The 19,192-nt window shown below is 59.2% G+C and overlaps 1 protein-coding gene across 3 annotated transcripts in view; it reads left to right on the forward strand.

The window, feature by feature from the left end:
* The first annotated feature begins 25 nt into the window (after positions 1-25).
* The window catches only part of CLIP2 (CAP-Gly domain containing linker protein 2), a 77,848-nt gene continuing 58,681 nt past the window's right edge, over positions 26-19,192 (forward strand). For all 3 annotated transcript variants that reach the window (XM_046667099.1, XM_046667100.1, XM_046667101.1), the window contains exon 1: positions 26-287. The gene's annotated coding sequence lies outside the window, so the exon portion shown is untranslated. The remainder of the gene's footprint in view (positions 288-19,192) is intronic.

Here is a 19,192-nt window from a genome sequence, read left to right on the forward strand (position 1 = left end):
TTTGTTCCCTCCCGGCGCCGCCGCTCGCTCGGCTCCGCTCGGCTCGGCGCGCTCGGCTCGGCCGCGGGGCGCGCAGGCGGCGCCGGGCCGCCTCGGTCAGCACCTCCTGCCTTCCCGCCGCTGGCCGCCCGGGCGGCGCGAGCCCGGCCGGAGTGCGAGCTGAGCCCGCGCGCCAGGAGGGGCTCCCGGTGGGCGGCGGCGAGCATCCTCCCTGGCGGCGCCCCGGCCCGGAGCGCAGGAGGCCGGCGCGGGCCGCCCGCCGCCCGCCCGATGCTGGAGGGGCGAAGGTAGGAGCGGCCGAGGGGCCCCGGGGGAGGGGGTTCGCCGTGCAACAAAGGACCGAGGGCGGCGGGGGGCGGCGGCAGCCCCGGCCTGGGCAGAGGCGGACGGCCAGCCCGAGGCATTGTCGGGGCGCAGGAGAGCCGGGGGTCGCAGGCTGGCGGGTGGGCGTGGGAGGGAGCTGGTCCTGGGGTGCACCCCAACTTCCCCGCCGCCTGCGGGCGAGGAAGGGGCGCTGCTGGCGTTGGGGACGCTTCCCGGGCAGCGCGTCCCTTGGTGAAGGCATCCTTACCAAGGCACCCTCGGTGCCGCCACACACGGGCGGGGGTTCAGCGCATCGGCTGGGGCCGCCTCACTCTCCTCCCCAGGGCAGGCGGCGCGGGGCGGCTGGACCCGCCGCCAGGCTCGGGGCTCACAGGCCCGGAGGGCACAGCCTGGTGGGCGCGGCCACACAGCCGCCTTTTCTAGACCCGGGGTCTGGGAGAACACGGAGCATCCGCCAGCTGGGGTCGCCTCGCCGATGCCCTTTGCAAAACTTGGGTGAAGTGCATGGTGGAGGGGGCTGGAGAGAGACCGGGGTGGGGCGTCTTCTCGCAGGGGTGCCCCCCAAGCTGGCGCTGGTGGCTGGTGAGGCAGCAGATTTTCTGCCCTCCCCACAGGGAGGGGCGGCGGCCGCCGAGGATGCTTCGCTGGGCCTCCAGGGCCCGCCCGTTTGGGCCCTTCAGGCTGGGCCTGGGCGGGGCCGGTGCCCACTGGGCACTGCCACGCAGGCCCCAGCTCCGCCCTGGGAAGGAGGGACAGACGGAGCATCTTGGGGGGAGTCTCACACCCAGCGGTGCATCCTCCAATCTCTGAGACCCAGCCTCTGTCTTCTGGGTGAGAAGCGAATCCACTGGGGAGGGGGCCTCCTATTGTAAGATGCCCAAAGGAGGCTAGTGGGGGTGGGGCTGGCCTAGGGTGCAGATAGAGGAGGAGGGTGCGGGGAGCACCACGTGGGCCGCCTCAGCTTGTGTGTGCGCCTGACTCCCCACTAGTGTAATGTAAACAATGAGCCCTTCATTCATCCAGCTGCAGTCACCTGGCCCAGTGCTGCCAGGGTCTGGCAGGTACACAGAGGAGGGACCTCGGTACCCCAAGGAGCACAGCCCAACAGCCTTTGATGAGTGTGGTGGTGGGGGAGCTGGGAGCATGGAGGAGGGACACCTGAAGGATGGGCTGGAGCAGGAAGCTTGATAGAGCGCCCTGCAGCTTGCTGCCAGTTTGCCAAAGGGGCTTGAGGCAGGGAAATAGCGTGGGCAGGCTCGGAGTCAGAAGAGGAGGCAGGAGGCCTGGTGGCTGTCGGGTTAGAGGAGCAGTGGTGGGCCTGGGGCAGAAGGCGGGGGAAGCTCTGCTGAGGGGAGGGATTGCTCTGTCCCTCCTGCTTCCTCAGGTGGGGCCCTTGGGCACCCTCCTGTGTGAGCCAGGATGCATTGGTGTCTGCAGCGCTTGGCCTAGGGATCATGCTGGCGTGCAGGCTCTGGGACAGGTGGAGGTGGGGAGAGATGGAGAAGAGTTTCAAAGGCAGGAGAGCCTGGCAGAGGGGACCTGGGGGGAGCCTCAGTGCATGCGAGTGCGCACCTACAAGCCCCCAGGTGCACCCAGCAGGCTGGGAAGGCGGTGCCTGGAATGCTCCACCCAGAGCCAGAAATCCCAGGTGGGGATCCACCCACAGGTCCCCCATCCCTTTCCAGCATTTGTGGTCCACTTTGGCAGTTAAGAGTTAGGATGCTGGAGCCTGACAGCCTGCCACTTACTAGCTGTGTGACCTCAGACAAGTCACTACACCTCTCTCTGCCTCAATTTCCCCATCTATAGAGCAAGGATACTTATGGTATCTACCTTTCAGGGTAGCTGAGAGAATGGGGCAGGTGAGGGTGTGAAGTGTGTGCACTGTGACGGAGTGATTGTCCTGTGTTCGTTCCTGCTGCCACGCGGGGTGGCCCTCCGGCCTCCCTGCACACGCACTGGCTGCTCAGCTGTTCGTCCACCATCAGGTGGTCCTGCCTTTTAGCCCCGCCCAGGCCTGCATTTCTCCGCCTCCCCACAGCCTCCTCCCTGGGCTGCTTCCTCTGCTCTGGGCTGTGATGTGGGGGACAGTGCCCTCCTGATCCACCCTGCCCCTGGATGCCATCTACCCTACCTTTGCTTCCGTGCCCAGAGGAGGGCAGCTGCATTCTCGGCCCTCCTGGTTCCCTGTAGTCTTAGCCCGGGCTGCCCTAATGAAATACTACAGACTAGGGGGCTTGTAGACAACAGACATTGATTTCCCACAGCTCTAGGGGCGGGAAGTCTGAGATCAGGATGCCAGCGTGCTCAGGTGAAGGCCTGGGTGGCAGACTTCTTGTGTCCTCACATGGCGGTAGGGTGTGGCGTCTCTTATCAGGGCACTAATCCCATTCTTGAGGGCTCCACCCTCTTGACCTAATCACCTCCCAAAGGCCCCACCTCCTGATACATCACATTGGGGGTTCAGTTTCAACAAGGGATTTGGGAGGACACAAACATTCAGACGGTGGCACCTGCTCAGTGTTTCTTGGGGAGAACATCAGCCTTTCTGTAGGTTTTATTTATTTTTAATTTTTATTTTTTTTAAAGATTTTTATTTTTTTCCTTTTTCTCCCCAAAGCCTCCCGGTACATAGTCGTATATTCTTCATTGTGGGTCCTTCTAGTTGTGGCATGTGGGACGCTGCCTCAGCGTGGTTTCATGAGCAGTGCCATGTTCGTGCCCAGGATTCGAACCAACGAAACACTGGGCCGCCTGCAGCGGAGTGCACGAACTTAACCACTCGGCCACGGGGCCAGCCCCTGTGTAGGTTTTAAATAACAACACGTGTTGAGTGCTTACTCTATGCCAGCAACTGTTTTGAGCTCTTTAAGTGGACGTGTTAGTCTGTGGATACCTTAAGAACAGTGCTTGCATTTCGCAGATGAGGCAATCGAGGCATGGAGGGGGTTTCCCTGTTCCCCTGCATGTGTTTGTTAAGCATCTACTCTGCACCCGGGATGCAGGCCCCCTTCCACTGCTCCGTCCTCTTCGGTTCATAGAGCACAGTCTGGCCATGCCTTCCCCTGACACCTCCACCCCATTCGCTCAGGTACAAAGTCCACACACACTGTCCACCTCTCTGGGCCCGCCAGCCGGCCATGCCTTGGCTTCCCAGCACAGTTCCCGCCAGTCCCGCCGGCCGGGCCTCACCTCCTAGAAACTATGCGCAGTGGCCGTGGCTTGGCCAGCAGGCCTGCCCTTGAGTGGGAGGTGGGGGAGGGTTCTAACCCTGGCTTTGGGACGATTCTGTGCAGGGTACAGGAACCTCCTCCAAGTAGGTTAGGTGAACAGGGAGTTGAGAGGAGGGAAAGGGAGCTTGTGCAGCACACACTGCAGGCGGCGGCTCCCCCAGGGCCGGGATGCTAGCAGGCACCCCTCCTCCAGCTTTCCTCTGTCTGGACTGCGCTTTTTACCTCAGCCTCTCCCTGAGCATCTGTCCCTTCTCCCCTCCCTGGAGGCCGGCTCTCTCTGGGTTGTCGGCATGGCTCCCCCAGACAGTGGCTTCAGCTTGAGGCCCTGAAACCTCCCATGGGTGCTCCCCTCAGTCTCAGGGTGCCAGGGAGACCAATGGGCCCTGCCTGGGTGAGGGCACCCACCCCGTCCCCTCAGCTGGTGGGGGGCAGGCCACGTGGTCACTGAGGGTGGGAGACGGTGCTGGGCACAGCTGGTACAGCGTTGGCTGCGTTTATGATACGTGGTTTGTGCTGGGGGTGGCTGGGTGAGTGGAGGCATTGCCGTCCTTGAGAGCTCACAGTCTGATGGGAGAGGCAGACCCACGGCCAGTTAACCATGGGGCCGCAGGATACGGCGCCTGGGTCTCCCCTGCTCAGCAGCACGGTTTGCTGGGAGAAACTGGGGTGTGCTGATCTAGCCGGTGTGGGGAGGACAGGACAGGACGGTGGGGACGGGGCTCCCCAGCCCTGGCCCCCTGCTCCCTTCTCTGGGCTGTGCTGCCAGGGTTGGCACACAGAAACCGTAATCCCAAACTCCTGTTTTGAGGGGAAATGCTTCACAATGATAATGAAATGTTTCCGTTCTCAGCAGAAAGCAGAGCACATCAGGTGGTTTTTATTAACAGGACATAAATTTGGGGCCTTGTCCACTTAACAGCTTCCGTCTTCCCCGAGCAGCTCCCGCTCCGGCCCTGGCTTATCCCTCGGGCTCCAGCTGCGGCCCTGAAAGATGGCCACTCCTGGTCACTGCGCCTTTGCCCCCGTGGCCTCTTTGTCACAAGAAGGTGAAGAGGGTGGAATTTCAGGTTCACAAGGAGTGCCCTGAGGAGGCTATCGTGGGGGTCCAGGGCCGATCTGCTCCTGCCTGCACCCGGCCTGGCCCAGCTCCTCCCTGGCCCCGCTCCGACCAGCATGCAGCACTGAGGGTGGGAGTGAGTGATGGCTGGGCGTGGGGAGCACAGTGCCTTTGGTTTTCGGACCCTGCCTTCCAGAAGCTTGTACTGAGTTAGAGAGACACCAGCCCCCTTCCTGGAAGCGTAAACAGTATGGGTACCTACCTTTCAGAAACTGTTTGAGGCCAGAGTAGAAGAGATGCCTGGTTGCCTAGTGGGGTCATTGCCCCGGCAAGGGGGGCATGTCATTCCAGGGGTCGCTCAGGGAGACAGGACCCGGGTGATGGGGTGGCCTGGGCTTCCTGAGGGAGTGGGACTGGGCTGTGTCTTGAAGGATGCTGGACTTTGGGTGGTTAAGGAGATCCTTCCTGGTGGACGCAAAGGGAGAAAAGTAACGGGGGAGTTTGGGCAGCAGGAAGGCGAGTGTCGGGCTGGGGGCTCAGCATGGAGCCACCATTCTTCCAAGTTGAATGTGAAGTCGGGTGTCTGGTGTCCGACCTGTGATGAGGGATGGAGTAACGTTTGGTGTCTCGGGATTTCTTGCCATCTTCTATCCTGATTCTGCTCAGGCTGTTCTCTTTTCTCATGTACTGTTCCCTACGTAAGTTGGTTTGTTCGTTGGTTCGTTCCCTCAGCTTGCTCAGTTCATTCATTCAGATCAGGGGCTGTGCTGGGCACAGGGGACAAGGAACAGGAGGGAAGACACCCTAAAGGGTCTCGTGTGTTCTTTGTCTGGTTCCAGAAAGGACTCGAGGTGATGCCCAAAGGTGAACGCAGTACCACGAGATGAAAAAGGAATGGGGAAGGTGGGGCGAGCGGAAACCCAGGGCAGCAAAAGTCAGCACAGCAGGGGGGCCGACTGCTGTGCCTTCTGCGGGGAGCGTGACCCCGAGCTTTCTAGCGGCAGACCCGGGGGAGGAAGGAGTTTGGGGTCGCTTCCTCCTGTCACATCATCTCGTGTAAGCCCGTCTGTGTATACCACTAGCCCTAAGTGAGGGCTCCTGGCTACGGCCCCTGGCAGACAGATGTCCAGAATGCAGACAGAGGGAGGGAGGATGGCCGCCACTTCTGATCCTTCTAATCCTCCTCCTGGAGGGTCCTTGCCAGCAGCTGCGGGGAGCCGAGAGCTGGGGCCGATGCTCACAGCCAGCTCTCTCCATGAGGGTCTCGCTGGCTCCAGGGTGGGGGTGGGGGGTGGCTCCGGGATAGAAGTGGGTGAAGGCTTCCCAACGGTAGGGTGTCTTCAGGAGCAACGACAAGCGCAGATGCAGGCGGCTGGCGGGAGGGGCCAGGAAACAGGCCAGAGGCGGGCGAGGGCTGGTCAGCTGGCAGAGGTGCTGCAGGCTGGCCTCAGTCCCCAGGACTGTAGGGTACCCTCCTCACCTCTTGCCTAAACCTAGCCCTTGACTGCCCAACCCGGGTGCCTGGAGGAGAGGGGTCTTGGTGAGGAAGTAGAGAGCTGGTTAAGAGTGCAGACTCCAAGGCCAGAGGGCCCGAGTGTGAATCCCGCCTCTGCTCTTTATCGGTTGTGTCACCTTGAACAAGCACCCAGACTGCTCTGGGCCTCAGTTTCCCCATTAGTAAAGTGGAGCTCATAATGGTATCTTCTCCATAGGGCTGTTGGGAAGGTTAAACGAGTTAATATTTATAAAGCAGTTAAACTGGGCCTGGAACAGAATAAATGTGACAGGGCTGTGGCTCCTCAGGCTGGAGCAGCTCAGCAGAGGACAGGGTCTCGTGCCGCATGGAACCCCGAGGCCAGGTCCACCTGCAGACTCAGAGTCAAGCACAGTGAAGAAGACCTGGGTCCCCCTTCCCCATGTGGTGGGCCACCCCTGGGGGCTGGGTGCTCAGCAGGTTCCCGTTAATGTTGTTTTTTTTTTTCTTTTTGAGGAAGATTGGCCCTGAGCTAACTGCTGCCAATCCTCCTCTTTTCCCTGAGGAAGACTGGCCCTGAGCTAACATCCGTGCCCATCTTCCTCTACTTTCTGTGGGACGCCTACCACAGCATGGCTTGCCAAGCGGTGCCATGTCCGCACCCGGGATCTGAACCGGCGAAACCCGGGCTGCCGACGTGGAACACTTAACTGCTGCGCCACCGGGCCGGCCCCTAATGTTGTTATTGACAGTAATCATAGCTGCACGCTCGGGAGAGCCTCTCAGGGCAGCTGGGCCAGCTGGAGCAGGAACTCGCTCTGAGAGCAGGCCTCAGTCTCCTCTTGGTCCCCTCCAGTGATGGGGGGCTCACTGCCTGCTTCTTTGCTCCTTGGAGTCACACTGTGCTGGGTATGCTTGGTGCCGGGTTTCCGGCAGGAGCTATTCAGTTGGAACATTGAGTTGCTCCTCTGTCCCTGTCCTTCCCAGAGATTACTGCAGGCTGGCCGGCGGATGCGGCAGTGCTGTGTGAACAAGCTGCTCTGGGCCTCCGACTCCCCGTGGGGAGGAGGAGGGCAGCAGTGGGCTGGAGGGCATTTACGTTCATTCACGAGTTCATTAAAACATGTACTTTGAGCTGCTGAGCGTGCTGGGCGCTGTCCTAGGTACCGAGAGCCCAGTGATGAATGAGATGCCCTCGCAGCTGCTCTTAGTGAGAGGAGACGGGGTGTGTCCACAGAGGAGAGGAAGGGCATTGAGGCAGAGGGAACAGTATGTGCAAAGGCATGGAGATGTGACAGAGTGTATGGGCGTACGTGAGTATCTGTGGCATTTAGCCAGAATTTGGTGGCAGAGGGTGGACGGGGGTTGCCTTTCTGGAAGCAATAAAAGAAAACACTGGCTCTGAGGGCTTCTTAGTGACTGATCTCACCCCTGGGGCCACCAAATTCTGCCCCTCCTCCACCCCTACCCCCCTGCCAGCAGCTCTGGGCTGCCCTTCCGAGGTGTAGATGGTGCCCATGGCCCCTGGCTGGTCTATCCCTTCTCCAGGCTGTCACACCCTCGCCCTTTCTCATGGGTGCTGGTCTGCATCCTCTCGCCTCTGGCTGGGCCTCTCATACTGCTCAGGGGCCAGGTCTGGACTTCAATGGGCTCAGCCTCGACCCTGTCCCCTCCAGGGGAGAGCTTGGGCTGAGGATGCTGGGGTGCTGACTGGCATGTCGTCTTTAGGGAAGAAAGTTGGTGCCCTGGAAGGTTGGTCAGCGAGCGTAGCCCGGCTACGCATCCGACCTGGGTGCCTGGGCTCCCTGGGGCACGGGGCTGCCAGCGGGGAGCCCTCAGACCCCTGGGGGAGACAGATGCTCCGAGGGGTCCACAGGGTTAGGTGCCGCCGGCTGGGGCGGCCTGATGGGTGGGAAGGCCCCAGAGCAGCGGGGACCACCCCTGCTTTCTCCTCTCCTGCCGCCACCCACTGCAGCCCAGGCACTTTGGAAAGTCTTTTCATTGAAGTACGACGTCCATCCAGAAGAGCGTGCGTGGCCCGAGAGCCTGCGTCACAGCCCCGGGGTCCGGAGTCCGACTCCTCCAGCTCCCAGAGCCCCTCTTGTTTTTCTTCCAGTCAATCCCCCTGACCCCGGGTGACCCCTCCCTGATTTCTTTTTTTTTTTTAAGATTTTTTTATTTTTCCTTTTTCTCCCCAAAGCCCCCTGGTACACAGCTGTGTATTTTTAGTTGTGGGTCCATCTAGTTGTGGCATGGGGGCGCCGCCTCAGCATGGCTTGACAAGTGGTGCCATGTTCTCGCCCAGGATTCGAACTGGCAAAACCCTGGGCTGCCGAAGCTGAGCGCGAGAACTTAACCACTTGGCCACGGGGCCAGCCCCTCCCTCCCTGATTTCTAACATATCAACAAGTGTTGCCAGCCCTGCACCCCCACTTTTTTTTTTTTAAGGAAGATTAGCCCTGAGCTAACATCTGCTGCCAATCCTCCTCTCTCTTTTTTTTTTTTCGCTGAGGAAGACTGGCCCTGAGCGAACATCCTTGCCCATCTTCCTCCACTTTATATGTGGGACACCTGCCACATCATGGCTTGCCAAGCGGTGCCATGTCCGCACCTGGTATCCAAACCGGCGAACCCCGGGCCGCTGAAGTGGAACATGTGAACTTAACCACTGCGCCACTGGGCCAGCCCCCCTGGACCCCCTTTTAAAGAGAGCATTCAGTCCTCCACTGTGTGCTCCCGTGTCTGGGTATCTGGCTGCCTTCACTCTAGATCGTAATCTCAAGGTTCGTGCACGTTGCTGCCGGCGGTTGTAGTCTGTAGTCCGTTTATTTTCATTGCTGCGTTTGATTCCATTGTGTGAGTAAACCACTACTCATTTCCTCGTTCTGATGGGGGTGGATCTCGGCGTTATTTTCAGTTTGGGAGGGTTAGGGAGAATAGTACTTGTCTTTTGGTGCCCTATGTGCATGTGTCTGTTGGGTGCATGCCGAGGAGTGGAATTGCTGGGTTGCGTTCAGCTGTAAGTGTGACGCCAGGCTATTCTCCAGATCGCTCACACCCCTTTCCCTCCTGGGGGCCATTCGTGAGCCTTCTGGACGCTCCTCATCCCCTGTAGAATATAGAACTACGAATGTGTTCTCCCCCTTTGTGGCTGGCCCTTCACTCTCTCTCTCAGTGGTGTCATTTGATGCACAGAAGCTCTTACTCTTAATATTGTTCAGTTTATCCATCTTTTCCCTTATTTTTAGCACTTCTGGTATCTAAGAAATCTTACCCTGCTCCAGTGTTATGAAGACATTCTTGTGAAAACTGTATTGTTTTACCTTTTGCATGTACATCTGCTCTCCATCTGGAATTGATTTTTGTGTGTGACGTGACATAAGCATATTAGTGTCCTGCTGTAACAAAGGACCACAAACAGTGGCTTAAAACAACACGACTGTGTTATCTTACAGTTCTGGAGGTTGGAAGTCTGAAGTGGCTCTCACCAGGCTAAAGTCAGATGTCAGCAGGCTGCGTTCCTTCTAGAGTCTAGGGAAGAATCTGTGTCTTTGCCCTTTCCAGCTTCTAGAGACCGCCCGCAGTCTTTGGCTGGTGGCCCCTTCCCCATGCCAGCAATGTCAGACTGAGTCCTTCGTGCACTGCCACCTCTCTGATTTTCTTGCTCCTGCCTCCCTCTTCCACTTGTGGGTCCCTTGTGATTACGTTGGGCTCTCCTGGATAATCCAGAATAATCGTCCCATCTCAAGGTCAACTGATTAGCAACCTTAACTCCATCTGCAACCTTAACTCCCCTTAGCCATGTGAGCTAACATGTGCAGAAGTCCCAGGGATGGGGACATGCACGTTGTTGGGGGGCCATTATTCTGCCAGCCACAGGAGGGGTCATGATTTTTTCCCCACATGGCTATCCAGTTGACTCAGCACCGCTTATTGTAAAGACCATCCTTTGCTTAGGGGCAATTCTTAGTTGCTTATGCAAATTCTGACCCAGGGAGGAGGCCCGACAGGCTGGGTTGGGGACGAGAACCCAGGAGATGGGGCAGCACTCCTGTGGCTACCCCAGCCTGGGTGTGTTGGATGGGGCTGCCACGGAAATCAGAGGTGAAGCAGGCGACAGTGAATGACGATTGGGTCAGAGTCCAGGCCTGGGAAGCAGGACACTGGAGCCCGTTCCTTCCTGTCTGCCCTGATCACTGGGTGACCGCAGCGGGCCCCTCCCCTCCCCAGGACCCTGACTCTGTGGTTTCAGGGACCTCCTGCCCAACACAGGTTTTCTTCATTTGGGCACTTGAATCTCACTGTCCTCTTCACTTGCTCTGTGGCTTTGGGTGAATCACTTCCCTGCCCTGGACCTCAGTTTCCCATTCTGTGAAATGGGAATAAAGGTGGGTCAGAGGGGAACTTGAGCAGTGTTGTTCCCAAGCCCTTCTCCCTGCGCCTGGTGGGGCCCCACAGCAGAGCCAGGCTGATACTTGCCCAGTTTCCTAGGCCAGCAGCAGGAGGGCCCAGCTGTCTAGTTGCTGGGCCCGTGGGTGGCCACACAGCCAGGAGCAGGCCCTGGGGCCACGGCTGTTCTCTGGTCCTGAGCATGCCAACTCTGTGTGTGTGTGTGTGTGCGCGCACGTGTGTGTGCATGCATGTGAGTAAGGCAGGGAAGTATATTGACCTTCCTTCCCCTCCCTGAACCTGACACAGCCCTGATCCCCTTTGCTCTTTGCTGGGAAACAGGACCCGAGCCACATGAAAGCCTGAGGGAAGATGGCCAAGCCCAGCTCAGGGAAGACTGACCGGCAGGCCATTCCCAGGGCTGTGCAGGCCCCCCAGGCTGTTGGTGGGACCAGGAAGATACAGACTTTACAAGTTGGGAACTGCAGCCCTGTGCTCGGGGGCTGTGGGGCTGGTGAGCGTGTGGGACCAGAACGCAGACTTCTGGTCTCAGCTACTGCTTGTCTCCCAGCGGCAGGTGCCAGAGAAGTTGGGGGTTGACTGGGGCTCTAGGTGGCCTGTCCCTCCCTGCTCAGCCCGTGGGTGCCCTGCCCTCGACACCCACACTCCTGGCGTGGCCTGCCCTGCCCTCCCGTCTCCCTGGCTTCATCCTCCCTCCCTCTCTCTGAAGCCTGGGTTCCAGCCCCAGCTCCAGTGGGAGGCCTGAGTGGGTCCCTTCCCCTCGCTGCTTCTGGATGGCTTGCCAGGCCCCTTGTACTCCCAGGGTGACTCGGGGCCCCAAGCAGGGCCCACTCATCACCACCCCCTTCTTGGCGCCCCCTGTCTGTCCCCCTGCTGGCCGCAGCTGTGCCGACAGCTGGCTGAATGGTGGGCTTGCACCGCCTGGGTGGCGCCAGCTTCCGTGGGGCTGTGCTGACGGGATGAGAGGGCAGGCATGGGGCTGGGGCTAGGCAGGCAGGCGTCGGCGGCCCTCTCTCCCAGGCCTGGCCTGAGGGGCAGCTGGCGTGAGGGCTGAGCGCGCTGGCTTCCCCTTGAGCTGGCTGGGCTCGCAGGGAGGGGCCAGTGCAGCCCTGCCCTGCCTGCACGCGGGATTCCAGCTCCCCGCGGCAAAGGTCCCGAGCATCGGCCACATGCAGATGCAACAAAGCCCCCTTCCAAGCAGAGGGCGCGCAGTAGGAGTGGACTCGTGAGGATGGGCCCCTGCTGGGTTCGGGGGTGGAGTGGCCCTGGGTGTCAAGTGCAGGCGTCAGTGTGCGGGTGCCCGGTGGGGCAGGGCTGAGGGAGCCCACACCATGCCAACGTAAGGGCTCATCTTTGGGGAGCCTTGGCCTGGCGGTCAGCACCTATGGGGGTCCGTTCTGCTTGGGGCCTGCCCTCTATTCCTCTTGGTGGGTGTGCATGGGGAAGGGAGAGCATTTCTTCTCCCCTTCCCCTTGTGTCTATCTTTAATTTTTTTCTATTTAAAAAATGATTTTTTAGGGGCCAGCCCAGTGGCACAGCGGTTAAGTGCTCATATTCCGCTTCAGCAGCCCGGGGTTTGCTGGTTCGGATCCTGGGTGTGGACATGGCACCGCTTATCAAGCCATGCTGTGGCAGGCGTCCCACATATAAAGTAGAGGAAGATGGGCACAGATGTTAGCTCAGGGCCAGTCTTTCTCAGCAAAAAGAGGAGGATTGACTGCAGATGTTAGCTCATGGCTAATCTTCCTCAAAAAAGAAAAAAAAGATTTTTTAGGCACTCAAAATATTTTAGACACTCAAAAAAAGGAGTAGACAGGCTATACAATGTACACCCGTGTAATCCTGCAGGACGTAAGAAACACATCTTTTAGATAGAAACGCAGAACCCAGTTACTCACAGCCTCCTTCCCGCCCCCAAAACCATGTCTCTGGGCTGCATGGAGTGCTGAGGGGAGCACCCTGGAGGGGCCTCCCGGGATGAGGGCGAGGTGCCCACCGGCCCACCAGCCCTTCTTCTGTGGCCTCTCCAGCACTTGGTGTGCCCTGGCTTTTTGATTTTTCGCCCATCTGATTGGGTGGGAAACGGGATCTGCTTGCGGCTCCGATTTACGTTTCCCTGATGGCGCAGGAGGCCAGGAGCGCTCCAGGCATCCTCCCCTCGAAAGCTGCCCAGCTGCTGTCTGTCGTCTGTTGTCTGTCGTCGGGATGCCCTCAAGTCGGTGCCCTGTGGTCCCTTTCTTCTTTCCCTCAGCTCCTCACATCACACCCGGGGTGGGTGCCCAGGCCTCAGTCGCTGCATGCCCAGTGTGCCCCACACTGAGCTCCCCCTCCTGGGCCGACTCCTCCCAGGTCCCCCAGTGTTGGGAGATTCTCTTCCTGCTGCCGTCCCTGCCCTACCCCCACTGTTACCACTGAACCCTGCTCAGCATGTCCCCTCTCTGCCCACTCCAGGCCCTGCCGCAGTTTGGGCCTCATCGTTGTGTCCCTGTCTGTCACGGCAGCCCCCCAATCCTCATCAGCTCCAGAGCAGTTTTGGTGACATGCACGTCTGATCAGTCAGGTCCCTTCTTGATTCCTCCCGGCTCCTCATCCCCTTGCCCGAGGCCTGGCGTGAGGGAGAGACCCCGTCCTCACCCTGTGCTGTCCCTCCCAGTCTCTGGATACCCCACATTTGAGGTGCTCTGAATCCTCAGCTTTCTGGTTGACCTGGCAGAGTATGGTCTGTGCAGTTTCCCCTCCCCTGACCCCCAGCCCCACACCGTGCTCTGTTACAGGTGCCCCCCATCATGGTACTGTTGTGGTCCTGAGCCCTGGGGCGTGGGCGAGCGGCAGGGGCTGCACTGAGTTCACCTGTGCTGCCGTATGGCCAACACTCGAGTCACAGGCTCAGGGGAGCAGGGGGCAGTGTGGGCACCCGGCTCCCAGGACCCCTGAGTGGGGAGACGAAGAGCGGCCCCCAGGAGAGCCGCTGCTGTCAGGGTGTGTGTGTGCGTGTGCATGCGTGTGTGTGTGTGTGTCCACATGTGTATGTAAGCCTCCGGGAAGGCTGGGCCACATGGCCTCAGTCAGCAGTGTCCAGCGCTCGCAGCAGGAGGGCCCAGGCTGAGCGATCGCCGAGGTCCTGGGCCTGAGTCTGTCCTGAGCCCGCTTCTTGGCACCAGCCTCCCTCCCCTCTGGGCAGTGCTGGCACCCTGGAGCTGGGCTTCCCACTGCCTGCTTGGCACCTGCCCGCTTCCGTCGGGGCGCACCCAGGGCTGCTGATTGGTGGAGGGTTCTTGGGCCTCGTCTGCACTGAAACTCCAGTCGCCCTCTCCCCCCCCGGGGGCAGCTGAAATGGAAACCCTGAAACGCAGCCCGGGTTTGTCTTCGGTGAATGGCAGTCGAGGGCGGCACAAAGGGGGCCTGTTGGGCTGGATGCCACCCGCCCTCGCCCACTGCTCCCACACCGCCTCATCCGGCCGAGTCCCTGGAGAGGCGGTGCGGCCCCCGGGTCCCTGGAGATCATCGCAGAGACCAGATGGCAGCGACGGCCGCCCTCTCCCCACAGCTGCTGTGTGCGGCACCGAGGGGGGCTCGTCCACCCCCCGTGGGCGGCAGTGCTTTCGCCCCATCCTACGGGTGACGAGACTGACGCCCGCCCCGGCCAAGGCCCCACGGTGCTCCTGGTGGGTCCGGCTTCAGACCCACCGAGCATGAATATGTTCCCTCCCAGACCTCCCCTGTCAGCTGCGGTGTGGCCAGAGGCCAGTTTGTCATCACGTCCCAGCTTTTTCCAAAGCCCCTTCTCTTCCTCTGTCCCACGAGCAGGCCTGAGTCATAGGGGCTGTTGGCCCCAGGCCGCCTCCACTCCTCGCTCACCCTTCTCCCCTCCTGTGCCCCCTTCCCCGGGTGCCCCAGCTTTGGAGGCGCTGGGGAGTCGGGTGGGCTGCTCGCCTCGCCTCCCCGGCCCTCCCCGCGCCCCCAGCCCTGGTGGCCGGGACTGAGTGGCTGCCACCTGGTTCACCTCTCCTGCCAGCTCCTCTGGCTCTTTTGTTGTTGGGGCACATGGCGTTGTCCCTGGAGGCCAGGGGTCTCACAGATGCCATTGCAGGCCTGGACCAGGAGGCAGCCGAGGCAGGACTGGGGTCTGGTTCTGGGCACGGAGCTGGCTGTGACTTTGGGCGAACCCTCAGCCTTTCCTGAGCTTCAGGTGCTCCCCCTGACGCTGGCCAGCGTCTCAGCAGGCTTGTGAGGACTGAGGAGGCCGTGTTCCTCGAGGCCCGGAGCACAGCAGTTTCTTCATACTGGAGGCTGCTGGGATCACTGGGGTCTGGGAGGGCAGCTGTGGGAGCCTCCAGAGGCCTCCCCTGGGAGGAGTGTTCCAAAGGCCTTCGTCCTCTGAGCAACAGGCCTGCTCTCCTCCAGGGCTTCTGGGTCCTGGGCTCCGTGCCAGGCACCGTGCTGGGGCTGGGGGCTCAGACAGGAGAGACTGTGGCCCCCCCTGGGGTTGCCCGTGGGCTCCCAGGAGGCACGATGAAGATGAACATGCACAGGATCCTCTCTCTCCTCAGCTCAGCATGTGATTTGGAGATCTTTGTGGGCCCAAGGGCCTGGCAGCCTTCCTGGAGGAGGAGGCGGCAGGCCAGGTGTTCTGTGCGTAGTTGGAATAGGTGACGTGAAATAGGTGGGAGAAAGGCACAGGCAGAGTCTGGGAGGTGGGCAGGTGCCGGGTGACTGGTGAGGAAGCAAGGGTTGTCAGCGGCAAGGCTGGCTGGGGCCTCAGTGCAGGCACTCAGTCATGATGCCTGGTCCCTGCCTCAGAGGGTGTGCTGGCTGGTGGGAGGGCAGACCGGCTGTGTGAAAAGCTGTGGCATCAGATGGCCAGCTGGGGTGACCACCACAGGCCACCCATCCTGAGTGCTGGGCACCGGCGGGGGGGGGCGTCCTTCGTTTATTCCTTCAGGAGTGATCTGTTGAGCTCCTGTGGGCGCCAGCCTCCCTCATGAGGACTAAGGATGCCACAGTGAACAGAGTAGACCCTACTCCCTGTCCTCTTGCAGAAGAGAAAAACAAAGCAGGTGGGGGGGACTGGGTAGGGTCATAATCATAGAAGGGGAAATTAGAGCAGATATTGAAAAAGACGAGCAATGAACTTGGATATCTGAGGGAAAAGCAGGCAGAGGGAACAGCATGTGCAAAGGCCTTGAGGCTGGAGCACGCTTAGTGTGAACCAGTGTGACTGGAGTGGAGTGGGCAAGGGAGGGCCTTCGTGGTAGAGGCGAGGGTGAGGAGGACCTTGAAGGCTGTCACACTAACTCCTGTGGGGAGGCTTCAAGCATTTTATTTTTTATATAATTTTTTAAAAGTTGAGGCTTGGGGCCAGCCTGGTGGCACAGCAGTTAAGTTTGAACGTTCTGCTTCAGTGGCCCAGGGTTGGCTGGTTCGGATCCCAGGTGCGGACATGGCACCTCTTGGCAAGTCATGCTGTGGTAGGCGTCCCATGTATGAAGTAGAGGAAGATGGGCACAGATGTTAGCTCAGGGCCAGTCTTCCTCAGCAAAAAGAAGAGGATTGGCAGCAGTTAGCTCAGGGCTAATCTTCCTCAAAGAAAAAAAAAAAGTTGAGGTTTAATTTATATAACATAAAATCCACCCATTCTAAGTGTATGGTTTGATGGTTTTTAGTATAAATACACAGTTGTGCAGGCATCGCCAAAATCCAGTTTTAGAACATTCCTACCAGCCAGAAAGTTCTCTTGTGCCTGTGTGCAGTCAGCCCCCGCTGCCACCCCCAGGCAGCCACTGATGTGCTTTCTGTGCCTGTAGTTTTGCAGTCTCAGATAAATGGAATCATACGATATGTAGCCTTTTGTGTCTGGCTTCTTTCACTTGGTGTGATGTGTTTTGAGGTTTGTCCTCGTTGCTCAGTTGTACACTGGCGTGTAGATAAGCTGTTGGTTTGTACACTCACCAGTTGGTAGATGTTTGGGATGTTTTCATTTTTTGCGTATTATGAGTAACACTGCTATGAACATCTTTTTACAAATCTTTATATGGATGTATGTTTTTATTTCTCTTGGGTGGTTGGGTCATATGGTAGGGATATATTTAACTTTTTAAGAAACTGCCAAACTGTTTTCCAAAGTGGTTGTGCCATTTTTCACTTCCACCAACAATACGTGTGTCCTGATTGCGCTCCATCCTCGTCAGCACTTGATACTGTCAGTTTTCTGTTTTCAGCCATTGCACTTGGTGTACAGTGGATCTCTGTGGTTTTGATCCGCATCGCTTAACGCCTCATGATGTTGGTCATCTTTTCATGTGTTTATTGCTGTTTGTGTATCTTCGTTGGTGAAATGAGTACAGTCGTGTGCTGCATAGTGATGCTTGGTCAATGATGGACCACACTTATGACCGGGGTCCCATAAGATTGGTACCACATAGCCTGCGTGTGTGGTGGGCTCTCCCATCCGGGTTTGTGGACACTCAGTGATGGACACTCAGTGATGTTCACACAACGACGAAATCGCCTGATGACACATTTCTCAGAACGCATCCTGTCGTTAAAAAACACAGGACTGTCTTCAAATCTTTGGTTCATTTGTTATCAGGTTGTTCGTCTTCTTGTTGGTGAGTCGTGAGACTTCATGTGTCCTGAATACAAATCCTTCACTAGATGTATGACCTGTAGCTTTTTCCTCCAGGAGGGTGTTGTGCTCTGGGGCCCGGGCCTGGGGTGGGCTCCTTGTGTCTTGCTGCAGTTCCGGCCGCACACTCGGCCTCGCACACGCGGGGCTCTGCGTCCCGGCTCCTCGGGCAAAGCACCCCTGGCCGAGCTGCTGGAGCAGGGGGCTCGTTTGTCCACCCACAGGGGGACTGTCTTCAGAGACCACGCTCCCTCACCCTTGGTGGCTCGGCGAGTCCCTCTTCAGCTTGGGGATGCCAACACAGCCAGCCCAGGCTCGCAGAATGACGTGCACACCCACAGGGTGGTCTCTCAGTGAAGGGCCAGGTTGGGGAGCGAGGGGGCCGCCTCATACTGCAGCCTGGCCGAGTGACTCCTGGCCCCAGAGTCCCCGGGGCACAGAGGAGTCCATCAAGGGATTGCACTGTCCGTTTGGTGGGCTCTGGGGCCGGGCCAGGGCTGGCAGGCGTGCCAGGACTCCTGGTGGCTCACAGGGGTGTGGTGCCACCGCTGTGTGCCTTGGAGAGCTTGTTGTTCTCTCTTATGCCTGGCAGCCCTGTGTGAGCTGTTCCTCCTCGTGGCTGTGCTAGGACAGGCAGCCGTGTTGCTGGCTCGTCTTGCCAGCCTGAGAGCTGCTCTGAGGATGCTTTGTGTATTCCTGCCCTGGGCATTGTAGGCTGGCTTCTCTATTAGAACTTTCCTGTTTACAAGCAACAGCGTCACTCAAATACGTTTAGGCAAAAAGAGAAAACGATGCACGTGTGTGCCAGGATTTGTTGGCTGATGTAAGTGAAGAGCTCAAATGACTAGCTTCAGGTTCAGCTGGATCCAGGCCCTCCAAATCCAGGGACTCAGCTCTGCTTTCTCCGTCTTGGCGTCGCTCCCTGGCAGGCTCTCCCTGTGGTAACTAGGATGGCCCTGCTGCTCCTTGCTTCCATCCCACACCCAGGCAAGGAACTGGAGGAGAGGCGGAAAGGATAGGCCCACTGCCCCCTGGCCTCCTCCCCCGCCCTGTGCGCACGCCCTCTCTTGTACCAAATGTCTACACCCAGAGCAAGGAGAGCACCCTTCCTTAAATTCCAGCCAGAGGCCAGACCCTGACGCTCCTCAGGTCACGAGATCACCCCTCAGCTAACCCTGGGGGCTCTGGCCAGGCTTGGGTCTCATGTCCACTCCAGGCTGGGGTTAGGGGTCAGCCCAGAGAAGTCAGAGGGATCAAGAATGGAGAAAAGGGTTTTGTGAAAGGGAATAACATCCCGTGACTGAGGGTGTGGCATTCCCTTCTGCATCAGAGTTGAGCGCCCAGAGCATGTCGATTTCCCCTGTTCCCAGGGTGACAAAGGGGTGATGCTTTTGTCCAGAATCCTCTGTCCATCCCGCGGTGCTCTGCGTGCCCTCTCCCCACTGGACGGTGTGCTGCCCAAGGCAGAGGCCACGTCCTGCCTGCAGCTGTGGGACAGGCGGGGGCCTGGGCCTAGGTGCATCCTCCACTGACGTTTGGTGCAAGAGAGGGCATGCGCACAGGGCGGGGGAGGAGGCCAGGGGCAGTGGGCCTGTCCTTTCCGCCTCTCCTCCAGTTCCCCTGCAGCCAGTCCTGTCTTGCTGTCACCTGTGCCCTGAACTGATCACCATGGAGCCTGGGGCTTCCACTCTCGGGGTCCCCTTTGGCAAATGCCACTGCCCCCCTGCGCTGTATACATCGCATCCTTCTCTGCTTGGTCACAGGCAGGGAGCTTTGATGGTGGGAGGGTGGGCAGAGGGCACGATGGGTCCATCCTGGCATGGGATTGAGACAGGTGTGTGTCCCCACACCTTGAGGGAGGGGACGGGTGCTGGCACGGTGAGCCCAGCAGCTGGAGTGTGGCCCCCGAGGCAAGCGGAACAGTGAGCTGGTTGATGAAACTGGGCGATGCTTTGTCTGGCCCTCGTTGGGAGGGATGTGAGCTGTTGGCTGGTCCCAAAGGGTCTGGGCACCATTGGAAAGCGACCCACCGGGTTGCCGCTGTGTATCAGAATCCGCATGGGCCCGTG

This window comes from Equus quagga, chromosome 7, assembly GCF_021613505.1.
Source record: "Equus quagga isolate Etosha38 chromosome 7, UCLA_HA_Equagga_1.0, whole genome shotgun sequence".
NCBI classification, from domain to species: Eukaryota; Metazoa; Chordata; class Mammalia; order Perissodactyla; family Equidae; genus Equus; species Equus quagga.